At 49.3% G+C, this 18,864-nt stretch overlaps 1 long non-coding RNA gene across 1 annotated transcript; it reads left to right on the top strand.

Moving 5' to 3' along the window:
* The first annotated feature begins 5,029 nt into the window (after positions 1 to 5,029).
* LOC120371642 lies at positions 5,030 to 7,736 on the top strand. Its single transcript, XR_005584506.1, has 3 exons — positions 5,030 to 5,190; positions 5,654 to 5,811; positions 7,632 to 7,736. It is a non-coding gene; the product is annotated as an uncharacterized LOC120371642 (long non-coding RNA).
* The last annotated feature ends 11,128 nt before the right edge of the window (positions 7,737 to 18,864 follow it).

The following is an 18,864-nucleotide window of genomic DNA, read 5'->3' as shown; positions in this document are numbered from 1 at the left end:
GGAAGCCTAGGCATGCATGTCTTGCAGGCTCTTCAGCCTCGTGATCTTTCTTTGCATACAGCTGAACTGGGCCTGTTTTCTCATCTTTCTGCTGCTATCTCTTCTGGGGATCACTGCAGTGCATATGAAATCAGTTTGCGTATCCAAGTAGTAATCTATAGAAGTTTAAATAAATTCTAATTAGACCATACATTCCTTCCCAGTCTGAAGATTCCTCCTGCTACCCCCTCTTTTCTGTTTTCTTGTTTTGTTACATTGTTCAACTCCATCTTGATCTCTGTGGTCTGTGGGTTGGCAGAAATTAGATGCCTTGCATTGAGAGAGAGACAGAGGGACCTTTAGTGGGACTGGGAACTGAGCACTTGGCTCATGGACTCAGCTGCGATATGAGCCTACTTCCCTTTATTGATTGCATTAATGCAAGGGATTTGGAATGAGTCGGGTCAGGTAATGGGCTATAATTTGGTCCAGGTTTTGCAAATCCATTGTTGAGTAGAAAAAAAAAAACTTTTTAAAAAGGCTTCTGAGAAGAGAGAGAGAACAGAGCTGGAGTCTCTGCATGTTCAAGGAGCCCTTGTTTCTCAGGGAAGTGCCTCATGTTGTCTGCATGCCCAGCAAATTGCAATTTAATCCTGTGTGGTGGCTTTCTTGGGGAAATAAAAAAATCATGTGACTTCCCCCCACCCATCATCAGCCAATCAGCACCCAGGACTCTCTGTTTCAAAGTCCTTTTGGTTTTTCTGCGAGCAGCACCTGGTGCTGATCCCATAATATTAGGGGATTATTCCTTTCCTTCCCAGTGGAGGGGTCCATTGTACAGCTCTACCAGCGCTGACCTCACAATTAATAAAAGCTAAAACACATGCAACGGCACTTGCTCCCTGCTTTAATTACCTCTCCTTTATTCCGTCTCCAGCCGGGACCCTCTTCTGATGCATATAGAGAGTGAGACCAGGGGTGGACCACGTTTGGGCTAGATATATGGAGCTGAATGAAAGTCAGGTGAGTGGTATTAGGCCCAGGGTAATTCTGTGGGGGGATGGAATGGAGACTCTGAACTGATCTAGGTCATGTCTACTCTACGGGTGCTACAAGGGCACAGCTACAGTGCTACAGCCATGCTGAGGTAGTGCCCACAGCAATGGAAGGGTTTATTCCATCTCTGTAGCTAATCCACCTCCCGAGTGGCAGTAGCTAGGTCAACAGAAGAATTCTTCCATCAACTTGGCTGCATCTACACTGGGGGTTAGGTTGACGTAGCGATGGCCCTCAGGGGTGTGAATTTTTCACACCCACAAGCACAGTAGCTCTGTCAACCTGTCTTTCAAATGTAGACCAGCCCTAGTAATAGTGAAGGGATGATGAGTGTTGAGTCTATTCACAGCCACTTCCACCCACCCCTGCACCTAACATGAAATCTTCACTGCAGCTTTATTTACTTCTGCTTGGGTAGGTTTGGGATGTTTCATAAGGGATCATCCCAAGGCCACATCTGCTGCTGCATGCGTTTAAAACAACTCATTACAGTTCCTGAAAGGCCAAAAAAATGAGTAATTCTTTAAATGAGTGAGTCTATAATAGCCCTCTAATAAGCTGTAATAGCAGACTTGTGTGCTGCTAACCATGCCTCTAACTTATGGACCGCAAAGGAGGCCCCCGAAGCCTGAGAAATCTGTAGGCTGGACACAGAACACAGCGGCTGCCAGAGCCATGAGTGGATGTGAAGCTTGGGGTGAGAGAGTTACCCCAGCAAGAAAACATGCAGGCAAAGGAAATGAGCTACTTGGAGTAAATGGATTTTGAGGTTCCTTTAACTAGCAAAGCCTTCAGGAAATGCATGTGTGGGAAAGCACTTCCCGTCCAAGGAGAACTGGGGTTAGTATTTTACTGAGCGGGTCTGTCAGCTACAAAAGGGTTGCGTTCATTGCAGTTTTTACTGGTAAATGCTAGCCCCAGGAGCACAGGGGGGAGGCCAGAGGATGGGGATTCTGGCAGGAAATAAAATATACCAGAGAAAAGTCTGGGGTGTTCTTTATTGTCTAAAGAAAATTTGAAGCTTGTGTTTCTTGGATGATTCAGGCTCTTTGGAGTTCAAACCCTCAACACTCTGCCATTCACCCCTGCTCTCCCCTGACCCTTTCAAAAAGCTATGGGAGAGCGTGGGTGGAATCCATGAAGAGACATGGGTGGTACAACTCGGAGCGTCACAGTGCCTCAAAAATCAGTGGAACGCACTGCAATCCTCCAAGCTGAGTTAGGTGCCTAGGCTCCCTATATAATGAATGGGGACAGATGCCTTAGGCCTTGGCTACACTGGCGCTTTACAGCGCTGCAACTTTCTTGCTCAGGGGTGTGAAAAAACACCCCTCTGAGCGCAGCAAGTTACAGCGCTGTAAAGTGCCAGTGTAAACAGTGCCCCAGCGCTGGGAGCACGGCTGCCAGCGCTGTAAGCTTATCCCCTCGGGGAGGTGGAGTACCTGCAGCGCTGGCGCCGCGACCACACTCGCACTTCAAAGCGCTGCCGCGGGAGCGCTCCCGCAGCAGCGCTGTTCGGCTGTAAGTGTAGCCATATCCTGAGACTGTGATCCACAAAGGCAAGGTGGGTATCGCGGCTCCCACCCTAAGATAGCCAATGGGAGATGCTGATATGCTAAGCACCGCCCCTTTCTAAGAGACAGGTGCTTAGTTCTGCTGGTGATCCATGAATGGGAACCACTCTCCTGGCTTAGGCGCCTATGCCATTTCTTTTCAGAATGAGTTAGGCACCTGCCTTGCTCCCCACAAAAAAGCCAGAGGAGGTGGTGAGGTGCTGGTACTGACTTCATAACTTTAACCCAATGGTTAAGTCCACTTACATGGGAGATCCAGGTTCAATTCCCTCCTCTACCAGATGGGGAGAAAGGATTTGGCCGGGGGTCTCCCCTTTCTCAGGAGAGTGCTCTACTTACTGAGCTATGGGATAATCTGAGCTGGGAGAGGGTCCCTCGGCCTCTCCAGTTGAAACAGCTCCACTTCGGATCTATAAATAATGACTAATGGGACCAGCAATGGAGCTCATGACTATGTAGCCCAGTGGTTAGGACATTCACCTGTGGGGACAGGAGACCCTGGGTCAAATCCCCCTTCTGCAATCACTCTTTCATTATTTGTCCACGGGGAAATAGCTTCAACGGGACAGGCTGAGGGAGCCTCAGCTCAGAGCATCCAAAGCCCTGTGGTTAGCTCACTTTCCTGAGAGGTGGGCGACCCCGGTGCCAATTCTTTCTCCCTCTCTGAGAGGGGAATTAAACCTGGATTTCCCACATGCTTAGTGGCTGCTCTGTCTACTGGGCTAAAAGTTATATGGAGGATAGCAGTACCACCACCTCCTCCTCTTCTGGATTTGAATGAGGCCCAGTCCAGTGATAGATCAGGCAAATTAGGCAGCCAAACACCTGTCTTCTCCTGGTTTGTGAATTGCTCTGGGGCTTAGGCAACTGGGTGCCTAGAGTGAAGCAGCAGTGCACATGCCCACGGGCAAAAACGTACATCACCTGGGGAATTTTTACTATGAAAAACATAGGTGCCCAGTGAATTTAAGTGCCAACAAGGTTCAGTGGGAGTTTTGCGGATCACAGTGGGGGAGTTGGGCACCTACAAAGGGGACTTACCTGCCTAGGCACCTAAGTAGCTCCACAGATTCCACCCTATTTATTTGGCATGGCTTATGCCAGTCCACAGCACCCCAGGCTGTGTGAAATGAGGTACCACTTTTAAATGAAAGTTTGTGCCCCCAACGTTTTGCGATTAAGGGTTTCTCACAGTGAAACATGCAAACATTGCAATGTTTTCTCTCCTCTCTCTGTATGCAGAGTAACTGTAGCCGTCAGTCCCAGGATATTAGACAGACAAGGTGGGTGAGGTAATATCTTTTATTGGACCAACGTCTGTGCTGTGTGAAATGCTTAGTGGCACCGTAGCATCTCTGTGAACCCTGATCTTGAATGGAATTTCAGCCTTTGAAAATTCCATAGACTTTCACTGGAGCATTGCATATTTTTCCTTCAGCAGTAGTCCCATGATACTGAGGAGAAAAAATATGATATTTTGCAGGGTTTTCAAATAATTGGAACAAATCTGAGACCTCAAGCTCTGATGTTTTGTAATGTTGTGAATATCTTGCACAGGGCTTCATAGAACTGCTGATGATGTGCCAGCCAATTGGTGTGGCTCAGTCCTGTGCCATTATGACCTAACCCATACAGATGGGTGACCTGAACTGCATATCTCCAGGGCTTCTCTGGGATTAGTGGCGCATAAAGGACGTTCCTGTGTTAGCAATGGGGATACTCTTCCACCAACTCCATTAGCAAATACATCTGCAATTACTGGTGGCTCCAAAGGAAATAGGATGACCAGATGGCAAGTGTGAAAAATCGGGACAGAAAGTGGGGGGGTAATAGGTGCCTATATAAGAAAAAGCCCCCAAAATCGGGACTGTCCCTTATAAAATTGGGACATCTGGTCACCCTAGAAGGAAACTGTGTTAACTGAGAGGCTGTGGTTTCCAGCACTTCAACTGACCTCATGGATGTGGCATAGTGCCTTCTTGTGGATACCACAAGTGTCTAACAGGAAGTGCACAGTAAAAAGGAAGTAGGCTAGAGAGAGACTGGGAGAGAGAGGGAGTTTAAGTGTTATCTGAGGCAGACAATGAACCATTTTCAGTGGTGCCAACTCCAATGTTTTTATCTCAAATATTGCAATATTTCACCTTTTTCTTAAAACCCCAGCTCCTGGAGTCAAGTGATTACATGAGAATCTCAACTTTCATTTAAAAAAAAAGTTTCTAGTCCTCTTGGTTGTAGAGAAAACTTGAAAACATGATCCAAGTGCACCCTGAAGGCTCAGAAACCAAGAGGCAAAGCAAAAGAGCCCACCTTTGTTATAAAAAAAACCCTCATTCTCTTTTGAGACCTGGCTTGTAATTTTTAATTTCTTAGGGTTGGCCATGCTGCTATTCTATGCCTCATGATGCTGCTAAATACAATGTATACTAAGACCCGAGCAAGCCTCCCTGCTTCCTGATGAGAACTACAGCAGGCTTGACCAAAACATTTGGTTTCCTCTTCCCAAAGTCACCTGTGCCAGGAATGGAAATTGGAGCAGATCAGGTGTTGCTCGGCAAATCTCAAGGTTGTTGAACTTAAGGTAATGAACTTCTCGGTACCATCCCCAGCTCATGGAAATATTTGCAGCCTGGACTGGGAAAGGATATTTTTTTCAGTGAAAAACACACTGCTCAGCCTGTGCCAAGGAGGGCATGCAGAAGCAGCTTGCTCCACTTTGGGCAGGGGAAGGGAGGCAGCATTTTCATGTCACTCTTGCGTGCCCTGATGTGCAGCTGGCACACAAGAGCTGCCAGCAGCTCTCCCCGGCCAGAGAGAGGGTCAGTACTATGAAGAGTGAAGATGGCACAGTGGGTAGAAGCAGATCTGGAAAACAAAACTCTGAACCCCCTAGAAATATGGTTGTGTGGAGCTAGTGGCAGCCCAGGTGGGATAACAGGGGAGGGGCACAGTGAAGAGGATGCCTATGACAGCAGGAATTCCTGGGGCTCTGAATTGTGGGGGATGAATACCCAACTGCTCATGCTGGGATTTTTGTATTCAAGGGCCTTTGAACGAGGGAAGCATTTCAACTCTGTGGTATGAATCTGAACCACCATCGCCTCCAAATCTACTTGCAAGAATCACACCTCTGGAAGTTGGGGAGTGCAGGGGCCATGCGAGATCCATGTAGCCCTTTCTTTATTAGGGAGAAAAGTAAATGGTGAGAGCTGTGGCATTTGGGGATTTTGCTTGAATAGGGGATTCATTTTTAATCCTCCTGGCCACTTGCTGAGTTCCCACAAAGTGCAACAGGGCAGTTTTGCTTCAGTGGAACGTTCTCTGCCAGGCTTTGGTTGGATCTGGGTTCCATTTTGATGGAAACCACCAATGTTTAATGGATGAGGGGGAGGGAGAGAGGCTGGATGAAAAAGTTGGCTTATAGCAATAAGATGTGATGCCATTTGTAACCTCCCGTAGTCCTAGGGTGTGACTGCCAGAAACCCCCCAACAAGCCTAGACGTTGGCAGACCATGATGCTGAGGAGAAAACCGGCAGCCTCAGTTCCTGCCACTCTCTCTCGAGAGCAAGGCCCTGTGCAATGCAGAGCATGAGGCCATCCAGGAGAGACCACAGCAAGGAAGCAGCGTGAGCAAACAGCTTCATTAGACATGGCCAGAGGATGGTTTGGGGATGAGGTTGTGGTAAGCAGTGTGTCTGCCATTAATCTCGATGATGTCCTAAATTCTGGACAGCAGCAGGCTAAGCGGGGTGGGGGATGGGGCGGTAGAGGAGAGAGGTGAGGTTTTTTTTTCTTTTCCCAGGCAAAAATGATCTCATGTTTTGTCTAATCTAAATTCTGTCAAGCAAGCAGGAAAAAAAAAAAAAAGAGTGAGAGAGAAGGCTACACAGTTAATAGAAATCTGCCAGCCACATGTTCCCTGAGCTCAGAGACAAGGAATGGGAGATCTGAGTGGTCGCTTTTTTGTGCCGCAGGACAGAATGGAAATGTGTTCTGGGCTCTCTGAACTTCCTTTTGCTTCAGCCAGGAAGAATTTCACCTCGGATCAAGCCGTGTGGTGACTCCTTCAGCTGGACAGGGAGCCCCATGCACAGATCCCTGGACAGGAGTCGCAGCAGGCATCCTCAGACCAAACGATTTAACTGTAGCTAGTTGATGCTGATCGTTGGCGGATGCTGTTAAATTTGGGTGACAACCATAGTGAGAACCCAGGTGCTCTTTGCTTGGATTTCCAGTTCCACTGGAGATGATTCAGATAGAAAGAAAGTTAAATGTGCCAATGGCTCTCCTTTGTGCAGCTTGCTCACTAACTGCCCCCTGGCCCCGTGTGCAGTAGGAGAGATGGTCCTTCGGTTTCAGGGGAATAAATAACATTTTTTCCTCTCTTCCCCTTCAAAAAGCTCTCCCCACCCAATGGATTTCAATGGAGTACAAATGCTGACTTTTCTGCCTTTATATTTCTCCCCATGCCGTTCAAGTGTGGCGAGATGCAGGTGTGGGGCAGCAGAACCAGACTGGCCAGTCGTTTCACCTTAGCGTCTAGTCAATTTCACTTCCCACTCTCACCCACTAGCACAATGCTGCAACATTTGGCTTCCGAACACTGCAGAGGAATTTGCCAAAATGAAATCTCCTGTTAACGCTGATGTTCACACATTCTCTCCAATGAAAACAACACCCTCTTGTCTTCTCCCGCAAGTGGCTTCATGTCTCTTCCACACTGCGCCAGAGGCATGGAGCACTTTCCCCAAATTGCCCGGTAAAGCCGGCTACTATTCTGTCCTCAAGTTCCACTTTCCTGTGAAATTGCCAACTGATAATGGCTGCTGAGAGGGCCAGTGAGGATCACTGATCTTTATCGATCTATCTTAGGTACATATATGGCCACAAAGATAATTCTAACAAATGGGGAGTCACATCAGATGAACAGATTATGGGTCTGTAGGGGCCGGGCAACTGTACTTCATTCCTACGGTAGTGTAGGGATATAGAACATGCTCAGTATGACTTTTTCTCTTCAGCTGAAGGAGAGGCCAAGCAGGTATTTCAAAGGAGATTTCACTGGTGCACCAAGCCCATGGAGATCTGTTATGTCACAGTCCAAGGATGAAAGAGCAAGAAGAGGAAGGATTTTGATAGGAGTCTCTAAACTGAGATTCTGAAGTATGTTTCCATGCCACAGAAACCACACTGGAAAATGTACAGTGAATTCCTCGCTGTCAGGGCAGGAGCCAGGGCTCTGAAGAGAGATGCTAAGTGTTGCAAACTGAGACGGGGCCTCTCCGAGCCGATTAACAAAACAAACAAACAGCGCTGCTCATAACAAGCTCCGGCTTGGACAGGGAGGAGGAGAGATTAAAAAAGATGCCTCTACTGCCATTTGTTCCTGAGTTGGGGCCAGGGAGGGGGGGTTGCAACCCCTCACCCTACTCTGGGACAGTGCCCCGGCCTTGCACCCAAAACCTTGCCCTCGTTGGGCTCATCAGAATTGAGTCCCAGGGTCTGGTCCAAGGGGAGCTGTTTGGGGACTCCTGATGGGGGTATTTGCATGCACTTCCCCCACATGTTCCAGGAGCTATTCACTCATTACATCAGTCACTGTTTTATTGCAGAGCAGATGGCTTGAGGGAGCCAGAGTCATTCCAGGAGACCCCTTAACTTTGCAGCTTCATGCTGGTCCCTGAAATTGTCTTCTTGGCTGGTACTGAGTTCATCTAACCCAGAAGAGAAAGGGATCTGCAGCAGGGTAACCATCACAGGGACAGCAAACAAATCCTGAGAGCAGAGAAAAAGCACTCAGAGCCACTAAGATTCTCTCCCAGCTGCTGAGATCAGCTCTGGGGAGTGGCTTCCCTGCCCTGCTATGAAGCATATAGACCAGCCTGGCCCTGCTCTAGCTCTGGCCAGCTTGTTCACTGCTTCCTTGTTACAGATCATCCCTTTCCCTGGCAAATAGCTGTAGAAATAAACTTTTTATTAGTTATAGCTGCTTGTAAAAGGGTTTTCATGTGAGGTCCAGGATGGCAGAATGTCTTTTCTTTTGAGGACCACAATGTGACAACTGGAAGAAAAATAATTCCGTAAAACCTTGACTACTGCAATTTACCAGCAGCTGCAGGGATAGAACTCAGATCCCCCTGCTCCAAAACAGCAAACTTCTTCTCCTTGAGTGACTGGAGAATCTTTGTTAACTAATAGCAGTAAAGAGGCTATGACTCATTGCTGAAACATTCTCATTCTAGCCACTAAAGGGCAGTGACACACATATAAGCTAGCAAGTTCATTCCGACAGTACCAGCAGCTCCTAAAAAGTATGATGAAGCTTTCATGTGGCTTGTGAGTGTCTATGGACCGAGGTCCAAAACTGACAGACGCAGAAAATGAGAGACAGAGAGAGGCAGGTTGGTGCAGAACTTCCCAAGACATGGCCTGAATCTTCAACGCTCCTCTTTATGAATAACATCGCTGGTATTTTCACAGTCTCTTTGACGGGATATTTTTATTAAAAAAACAACCATCCAACACACAGAGAGAAAGAGAGAGAGAGACGCTGCCCTGACTCGCCTGCCATTGTTATATTAAAACACAAAAGCCATTTCAGGGGAGGCCCGGTGTGTCAGGCCAGTAATGAAAGCCGTCTGGGAGCTGATCATTCCTTTATCTCCCCAGCTTCATGGTCTTGAGGACCACATTTTTTAATTTGTGTTGGATAAACAATATGGGATTGTGTACGCAAAGAAGCTCTAATTATCCCCCGGGGTTGTGTTTCCTAAAAGGAAATGAACTGGGCATGGCATTCCCATTTGAGAAATGCACCAGTGCAATAGCTTCCAGATTTCCCTTCATGCCACTAAAATCCAGAAGATCACATTGTAAGACCCCAGTCTGGCTGAAGCAGAGGGATAGAAGGAATGCGCACACCACGCTGTATAACACATACAGGATATTACACACATGCTGCTGATTGGCCAACTTCAAAAGGATTGCAGGGTTCTTTACGTTTGAATGAAGACTCAAAAGATGGGATGCTTCTCCTGACAATCTGAATGTCCTGGGTCCACAAATTAGGCTGGAAATCATGTAAGAATGGGCTCCCTTTGGGAGATATCTGGTTCTGTAGCTCCTAGTTTGGGACAGGTCAGAAATATCACAAAACCTTCTGATTCCAGCCTGGCCTGGCCCAGAGGACATTCACATGAAACGAAAAGGAAGAGCAACCAAATGTTTTCATGAATCCAAAACGCTACCTCAGTCCTGGACTCCCCACCCATGCTCCTAACTCCTGCTCTGCAGCACCCCTGCAATGCCGTCCCATCTATATACCTATCCCAGTTTTATAAAGTCACCATCCATCACCATTGGATTTGGAGAGCTTGAGCTCCCCACACAGCTCTTCCAAGGCACCTCATTCCTGACCCACAGAGCTCCCTGTTATTCCAGGCCTGGGTTCTCCTAAATTATATGTGGAAATACACAAACAATCAGGGGAGGCTCTGTGTATTTTGCCGCCCCAAGCACAGCAGTCAGGTGGCTTTCAGCGGCATGCCTGCGGGAGGTCTGCCGGTCCCGCGCCTTCGGCGTACCCGCCGCCGAATTGCCACCGAAACCGCGGGATCAGCGGACCTCCCACAGGCATGTCACTGAAAGCAGCCTGACTGCCACCCTCATGGCGACTAGCAGACCACCCCCCACGGCTTGCTGCCCCAGGCATGCGCTTGGTGTGCTTGTGCCTGGAGCCGCCCCTGCAAACAACTATAAAACTTGGAAAAAGTTTAGTTTGTTTGTTCTTCTCTCCAATCCCCCAAGAAACCCCCTATTTCTTGCGATGTTTGCTCCAATCTATTGGGCTTGTTAAATATTAAAACATGGTAAACTGATGCAGGCTTAAAAAACAAGCTCTTACTCAGGGAACTCCTAACTAGGATTTTTACTTCTCCTCACTGAAGGATTTACGCAACACTCTCTCCTCCCTGCCACCCAAAGCAGCACAAGGAAATGCCCAAATCCAGCTCTGGAAGGGGTTTAATAAAATTTTCCATCCAAAGGTACTTAGCAGGTGCTGGGACAGAGCGCAGGTGATACGTGCTCCATTCAGATCCATGATCTGAGCAGTCATTCTTTGCTCCACGGAGGACTTATCCTGGTTGAGTATCCATATAAAATACTAATCTGCCCATGTAGGTATCACCCAAACACATCCGTGTCTACTCAGGATATAGGTACCACCAAAACCTCTGTACAAAGTGTGCAGGTGATTACTTCTCCCACTGAGACACTTGCAGGAAAGGATGCTGGAGCATGACAGGGAGCCGAGCCATGAATCTGATGTATTTATCCCCGTTCCACAGTGCGCAACACTCTTTCTTTACACTGCTGACAATTGCTTTGGGCTATTTTTAGGCTTTATTGCTGATGGTATCTGTAATGATATGGGTAGTTAACTTGGCAATAGTGGAGTTAATGCACCAGGCTTTCACCTCTCTGGAGCCCTGACATCAAATCCGATTCATTACTAGCGACAATGAGCTGGGTGACTTCTCCTTTAGTTGACTGACCTCAGAGGATCATCACATGGTGTGATCAGCAGCTTACTGCTGCCCAGGAGGGGCCCAGGCCTGACTAGCAGGCAGTGCTGGAGGTGGGTGGTGGAGCGTATTGGCTGAGCTGTATGTTGTAGGTGGTCAGGTCTGAGGTACATCAGTTGAGCTTATGAGAGTGTAGCTAAAATCGTCCCTCCCCCCCACCTCTTCTTAGAAACTCCGAAGAAATCAGCACAGGTCCCCAATCTCCCCTGATCCTTCCTCACGGCATCAGACTAAAGCCCAGTGCAGGGCTTTGTCATTTGCCAAAAGGGCAGGCCTCAGAGTCAGAGCAAAATCCAGGCTTCTGCCTTGCTGAGCTTGGGGCTTTTGCCCCAGTGCTGGGACTGACTTGAATTCTAGCATCACAGCACCCGGCACTGAGGCCCGGTGGTTCCTCCAAACATTTGCTTTGCCTTTTCATGACTTATCAGGAGTCTGATTCACTTCATTAAAACCAACAAAGTAGGGCTGAGGGTGGGCGTGGGTTGGGAGGAGGCTGGGAGCTGTCTGCAGAACTGACCTGGGAGCCAGAGCCGGCTCCAGGGCTTTTGCCACCCGAAGCGGCGAAGAGGAGAGAGAGAGAGAGAAAAAAAAGCCACGATTGGCAGCACTTTGGCGGCTGCTCTTCCGCGCTGCTTCATTCTTCGGTGGCAATTCGGCCACTGAATTGCCGCCGAAGACCCAGATGTGCCACCCCTTTCCAAGAGCCGGGAGCTCGTTGGGCTGCGCAGGGGCTGAGTGGGCAGATGGAGAGGTTGGGGGGGCTGTGTGTGAGGTGGGGACTCAGCTGAGTGACAGGGCCCTGCTTGGGCCTTGGCTGTTTTCGGGGAAGCTGCAGTGTGCAGTGGGGTGGGGAAATGAGGTGTGAGTCTGGTATCAGGTGCAAGTGGTATGGAAAAGGGGCAAGTGGGAGGCCGGGGAGCTGTGTGGAGTTGATGAGCAATGTGGGGGAAAGCAAAATGTGTCTGGAGTGTTTGTGCATGTGTCAAGTGGGGGAACTGTCAGCTCCCCACTCACTGCCCCGTACTGCACACGTCCTGCAGTTTCACTTTTCCTCTCCACACCTCCCCTTAGCAAACTGTGCATGAGAAGCCACATGGTCATACAAGTGTAACATAAACCAGCCATTCCCCGCACTTATTCGCTGGGAACCAGCTTTCCTGAAGGATTTAAATTCAATTTGTTTTATTGACGTTTCTTTTTTTTCTCCCACTGATGCATCAAACTATCATTTTACTCCTAACAGCTCCCCTCTCGCTCTTTCCCTCCCTGCCATCCCCCAGTTGCCCCCCACCCCCAGACAAATCCCACTGTCTGGATGATCCTGTTAATTCCATCTCCCCTTTCAAGCCCACCAATGCTTCCTGCTGTATTAGCTGCAGAAATGCCATGAATTTCCTTTGTGTTCCTGGTTTAAAAGAAAAAACAGTGAGTGGCGGTGCCAGAGCTGACAATAATCTCTGTGGTTTCTCTCCCAGCCCCAAGTTTATCTCTGTGCAATTCAGCATAGGAAAGCTAATAACACCATGTCAGGGACACCTGATGCATATTTCCAGAGTCTAACAGCTGGGCCTGCAAATGCCTTCTTCACTCCTACCCTGTGCTTATTTGTGTCTGAAGACATCGGCCCTTTAATGCTGGTCTCCTGTCAGTGATTTATAGAGGCAGGTTTCTTTTATTTCTCCTCTCTCATTTTCCCCCTCTAACAAATATTACTGCATGGACCGTGTCTTGCAATTTCATCTCTGCATGTATCCCCCGTGTTTGGGCCAGCTGGATAACCGTCTGCCGTAGGGATGGCTGTCAGCGTGGTGTGGGGAACAAACCTGCACTGGCAGGGAGATGAAGCCGGTGACACTGGGGAGATGGGGACACACAGCCAAACCAGATGAGTGCTGGGATCTATTTGATGTATTAATTTAATTAAAGCACATAATTAGCAAAACGGCAACAACTTAAAATGATTGAGGACCACCCAGTCACACACAAAGTGTGCAAGTCACTGTCATCTATCCCCAGCCCATCTGTGCGTCATTCGCCCATTTGTCTTAAATTAGGCCCTGATCCTGCCAAGACATATACATGTGCTGAACTTTGAGCACTGTGAGGAGTCCCAGAGCACATGTCTTGGCAGGATAGGGGCCTTAGATTGGAGCAGGGACCAACCCGCTCTCTCTTGTTCTTGCTGAGTTTGTAGTTCCCAGCAGTTCCCCGATCCTGGGGCCTCTGGAGGCTGCTGTAATATGAACCCCCGACCTCTGTTGATGAGCAGGCACCCCAAAGCGGGGAGAACAACATGGGCTCATAATACAGGACCCTACTAATGAGAGACGGAAAAGACCCATTCGATGTAGTCCATCTCCTTGCAAATGCTGGGTACACGCCCTCAAGAGAGGACATGTCAGATATTGAAGGACAGGCGCCGGTGACTGATGGTGCCACTTCCTTTCTGCTGGGAACAATGGCTCTCAAGATGGGATTTAGGAATTGCCAAATGGGGATCATCCAAAAACTCCTCTAGTTCCATACCCAACTCCCCGCAATGGCCGACACACCACAATTAGAAATATAACTTATTTCCCCACCACTGTACTAAGGCTACCGTGAGATGTCTGTGTGTGGGCATGGGCTGCTTTGTGAGAGGGGGCTTGTGCAGGAGTGTACATCTGTAAATATGTCAGGAGATGGGTTGTGTGTGTGTGTGTCCAGACTGGTATGTGGGGCTTTAAGTTTGTGTGGGAGTGTGCACATGTGTATCTGTGTGGGCAGGGCCGCCCGGGGGAGGTGGGGGGCAAGAGGGGCAATTTGCCCCGAGCCCCGCAGGGGCTCCCACAAGAGTTTTTCAGGGGCTCTGGAGTGGGGTCCTTCACTTGCTCTGGGGGCCTCGGAAAACTCTCGCAGGGCCCAGGTCCCTGGAGCTTCTTCCTCTCTGGGTTGTCATCGGCAATTCGGCAGCGTGGGGGGGGGGGGTCCTTCCGCTCCGGGACCCGCCGCCGAAGTGCCCCGAAGACCTGCAGCGGGGGGGTCCTTTCGGCACTTTGGCGGCAGGTCCCGGGGCGGGTCTTCGGCAGCAATTCGGCGGCGGGGGGTCCTTCCACCCCGGGACCCGCTGCTGAAGTGCCGGGTCTTCGGCGGCAATTCGGCGATGGTGGCCCCCCCCCACTGCCGAAGACCCCAGGCCCCCTCAATCCTCTGGGCAGCCCTGTGTGTGTACATGCGTGTGCATTTACATAGCTGTGGTATGGTGGGATTGCAGTCTGAGTGCTTGTGTGTATGCGGAGGTGTGTGTGTAGATATGGGGGAATTTGTGTCAGAGGCCATGTCTACACTGACAAGCTTACAGCGGCACAAGACTGTAAGAGCACTTGTGTAGCCACATTATGCTGATGGGCGAGAGCTCTCTCATCGACATCATAAAACCAGCTCAATGAGTGGCGGTAGACACATTGGCAGGAGAGTATCTCCCACCAATATAGCGCTGTGCACACAGGCACTCAGGCTGGCAAACTTTATGTCACTCGGGGTGTGTTTTTCACACCCCCGAGTGACAAAAGTTTTGCCAATATAAGTGCTAGTGAAGACATGGCCTGAGTTAGCATGCGTGTGTTTAGATCAGGGGTCCCCAACGCGGTGCCCGAGGGCGCCATGGTGCCTGCAGGGGCATCTAAATGTGACCGCATCCTGGCTGGCAGGGGAGCATCCGCCGAAATGCCGCCGAATTTCTGCGGCATTTCGGTGGCGACACCTCTCGATGATGCCGCTTGTCACCGACAAGCGATGTCATAGAGCGGCGTTGCCGCCGAAATGCCGCAGAAATTCGGTGGCATTTCGGCGGGTGCTCCACCGCTGCCACAGACCTTCGTCTGGCGCCCGCCAGACGAAAAGGTTGGGGACCACTGGTTTAGATAGAGAGGTGGGTACAGAGTGTGAGTGAATGAGACAAAAGAGAGTGAGATTGTCCTAAACCACAAACCCTGCCGCTCTCCCTTTATGAAACATTTGAAAGAAATGACTTAGCCTTCTTTGCTCTTCCTCCAGAACACCAGTGCCCTGGGCGATAGGATAATGTGTTTATTTCCTAAGGGAAGGTAGAAATAACCTCCCTGAATGTTGCACTCCTCCGTGATTTATTGCACTGCTCCAAGAACCTGCCATTTGCATTGGAGAGTCACTACGTTTTAACAGCAGAAACAATTATGTTTTCATTATGAAAGCAAATTAGGAGATGCCTATTGACTTTATTAAATACCAGTGAAGTCCTTGGGTGAGCAAGTGTAGAAGGGGCATTCTCTGCTGAAAGCAGAATGAACAAATAGCAATGAAATACTATCAGTGAACTTCTGGGGAACCCTGGCAGTAGGGTGCTGGCGGAGAGCTCTCTATAGGGCCCTCTCAACATCTTCCCATTCTGCAGAGGATGTTGCCCTTCATCGCTAAAGTGAGTGAGGAATGATTCCAGGCTAAATAATGTTGACTGGCAGTTGTGTGAGTTACAGCTGTGCGAGCCGGTGACTATCTCCCAGAGCCTTTTTACAGTCTTATCCCCAGGGTTCAAAGCCTTGTAAACCCTCTTCAGGTTAAGTGCCATTTGCCACAGGGACAAGGGAGAAGGAGAGGCTTGGGAAGGAGAAGAATAAACGCAATGTGTGAGGATGAGATTATGGCAGGCGGCTAGAGTGCTTGGGTGCTGAAAATGCACCTAGCTAGACTGACTGGTTTAAGGCCACGCATTTATTTACTGGAATTTCTCTGTGGTTCACTGGCATACTATTGAAGCATCCAAAGTGACAGGCTTTGCAAAAGGTAGGTCATCTAGTGGGCCTAAGGAGGCTAACATATGGGAGGCCTCACCCTCTCACCAATCCTACACATTTGCTCAATTCTTTAAAAAATTACTCAGGTTGCTCTGCCCCCCCCCGCCCTTATTTTAGTTTCTGGGCACCCCAAAATCTATAATATTTTTATCCTCATAACACCCTGGTGACAAAAGCCAATGCTATTATCCCCTTGCTAGTATCCCACCTTGGCACAGAGAAGCTAAGTGAGTTTCCCAAGGGCACACAGGAAATCTGTGGCAGAGTAAGGAATTGAACCCAGATCTTAGGCTAGTTTCTTAACCACTGGACCATCCTTCCTCTCATGCGTTCTTTTCTCTGGGGGGGCGGAGGGGGGGGGCTGGGTATGTCACTCCCCTTACCTGGGCCCAAGCTGGAGAATTTACAGAAACAGATAAACTGCTATTAAATCATAGGCTCAGAGTGTCAGAGAAAGAAAACAGTCATTGAAATAACAGCAACAAAAATCACCTGCTAGGAATCCCTTAGCCCTCCTTTCTTTTTTTTCTCCTAATCTCCACTTTCCCTTCTATCTCTCAGTGCAGCCTTTCGTTAGTTATGTTCAGCATCTGTATCCCCTTCAGGCTAATGTTTCTGTCATGTTTCATCCTTTATAAAGGCTTCTGGTTATTTTGTTCTTTCTTCCAGACATTTCTTTTTTTTCAGATCGGGCCTTCTCCCCTGATTTATATGTTACCTTCCCTGTTTTTAATCGTCCTCCTTCCCCCACTGTCTCTGGTCCCATCTCCTCTCTATTTCTCTTTCATCCCCAACCCTCGCAGTACAGCAGCTGTTACGAGAGTGCTCAGCAAAGGAAATGTCCCTATATCTACAGAGCTCGTTAATAGCTGAGGTGCTAGGAGATGGTTCTCTTAGTTGTTCTAGGACCAACAAAAGTGGCGCTCGTCAGGAATTCCCTGTGATGTCCACAGGAGCAGAGCTAGATGAGGGCTAGAATCCCCTGCAGCTCCCCACGGGCTGGGCAGGCTGGCATTCCCAGGAGGGCCTCTCAGGCTGGCATTCCCAGGAGCTCTCTTGGGTGAACTGCCTTCACTCTCCGGGTGTGAGCGGGGCTCAGGGAAAGGGTTCTTCAGACAGACTCTCCAGGGACTGTCCCAGCAGAGCAGCATTCCCCATTGGGGTCTGTGCTGGGGTCACACAGGGAAAGAGGACTGACCCTGGGATGGTCTATGGGAGCAGGGTTTGCTAGTACAGCCTGCTCCCTTGGTGCAGATTGTATGGCAGGTGTGCAAGGCGTGATGAAGGTACAAGGAGCCTATCTTCCAGGTCTCTCCTCCCAGGCCTGGCACAATGTGAATCCTTGTGTCCAGGTGCTAAAGTCTATAGCGGGGGTGGGGAGGGGCAAGGACATGAGCTCACCCCATCTACAGTGACCAGCAGAGCTGGATGGCCAGAGGAGGGCTCTCTCCAATGGTGGTGCAGCAGGTTTTCTCCATGAAGCTCCTGGGAGGGGGGCATCCCCAGAGCTCTCCGTCTCCCTGGAGTGCTACAGCAGTGCAGCGCCCCCAGTGCAGAGCTGTGACTACAGGCCATAATTGAGTCCTAGGCCTCTAATGTGAAAAGATGACTGCAGTGAGGATTCCAAAGTCACACTCTCGAGCTGAGGCCAGCAAACTCATGTCACTAAGGAGGAGCCTGAGTAGAAGTGTCCTTGTGCCGAGTTTCTCTGCTCCTGGCAAAGAGCAGGCTGATGGGTACTGCGCCGGGCATTCCTTCTCCTTCAAATGTTATTTTTCTCTGAAATTGGCTGTGACATTTGCGATGAATGGCTTTTAATGAACAAACCTGACTTATTAAAAGAACTTAGCAGAAGTGTCAGGGCTGATTTGAAATGGAAAACGGGGCCTGGAAAAAACAAGACTGTTTTCTATTGAAATGCACAGGGGGCTTCTCACTACCTCCCTCTGGCCCACTCCTCCCTCTCTTCCTTCTTCACAGTGGAGCTAATGTCTTCATTTTCCTCAGGCTCTTCATGCAGATCAAAACCACCAACATAATTAAGGTGAGGCAGCAAGCGCTAGGCCGGGCTCTAAGGAGGACCCATGGCTTCCCTTATCCATGTGCTGCTAGAGAAGTAGAAGATATTTAACCAGACATCCTTTGCACCTGGGGTGGCCCTTAGGGGTATTGTGCATGTGCAACAGCTGGAAGGGGCTTTCACTAGCACATGGATGCCATTGGGTCTCTGTCTCCCACATAACCCATTTCTGTCCCCTTAAACCAGCTGCTGCCCATTGCCATTCCCCGGACACCCGGGCTTTAGACCACACACTGGCAGCCGATGGAGTCTCCAACTTCCTGCACTGGCCTTAGTCCCAGTGATAACACCTCTGCCCACCGAGGAGGGGCTGCTGACAGCATCTGTCCTTAGCAGCAAAATTCCCAAGCTTTCTCAGCCCGTGAAACTCTCTGAGATAAATTCTCCAATCTGTTCCTGCAGGGGGCACTGTCACAAACCACTCTAAGGCTGACCCCCTAGCCTAGGGTGTACTGGTCATAGGTGCACTAGGGCTGACCTGTGGTGAATTAAATCTCTTGAAATATGGAGACCACGCTTCCAGCCGTATAGTCGTGGCTTTTCTAGTCTCTCTGTTTCATGGTGACTCTCATTCACCTCACTCAGCAGCACAGATTGTTCTCTGGGCTCCTTCTGTGGCACATGCCGTTGGGGTTTTTTTAATCTCTGCATTGTGTTTGGCCGGAACCCTAGGATATTAATAATAGAAGAACTTGACAGTTCTGTGTTATGCAACCTAATGCCACATGCTGGAATACAACAGCAAAGAAATCATAGCAAAGGGACAAGGGGCTGACAG

This window comes from Mauremys reevesii, linkage group 9 (genome assembly GCF_016161935.1).
Source record: "Mauremys reevesii isolate NIE-2019 linkage group 9, ASM1616193v1, whole genome shotgun sequence".
NCBI classification, from domain to species: Eukaryota; Metazoa; Chordata; order Testudines; family Geoemydidae; genus Mauremys; species Mauremys reevesii.
The sequence above is the reverse complement of the archived record's forward strand: the minus strand, read 5'-3'. Positions and strand labels throughout refer to the sequence as shown.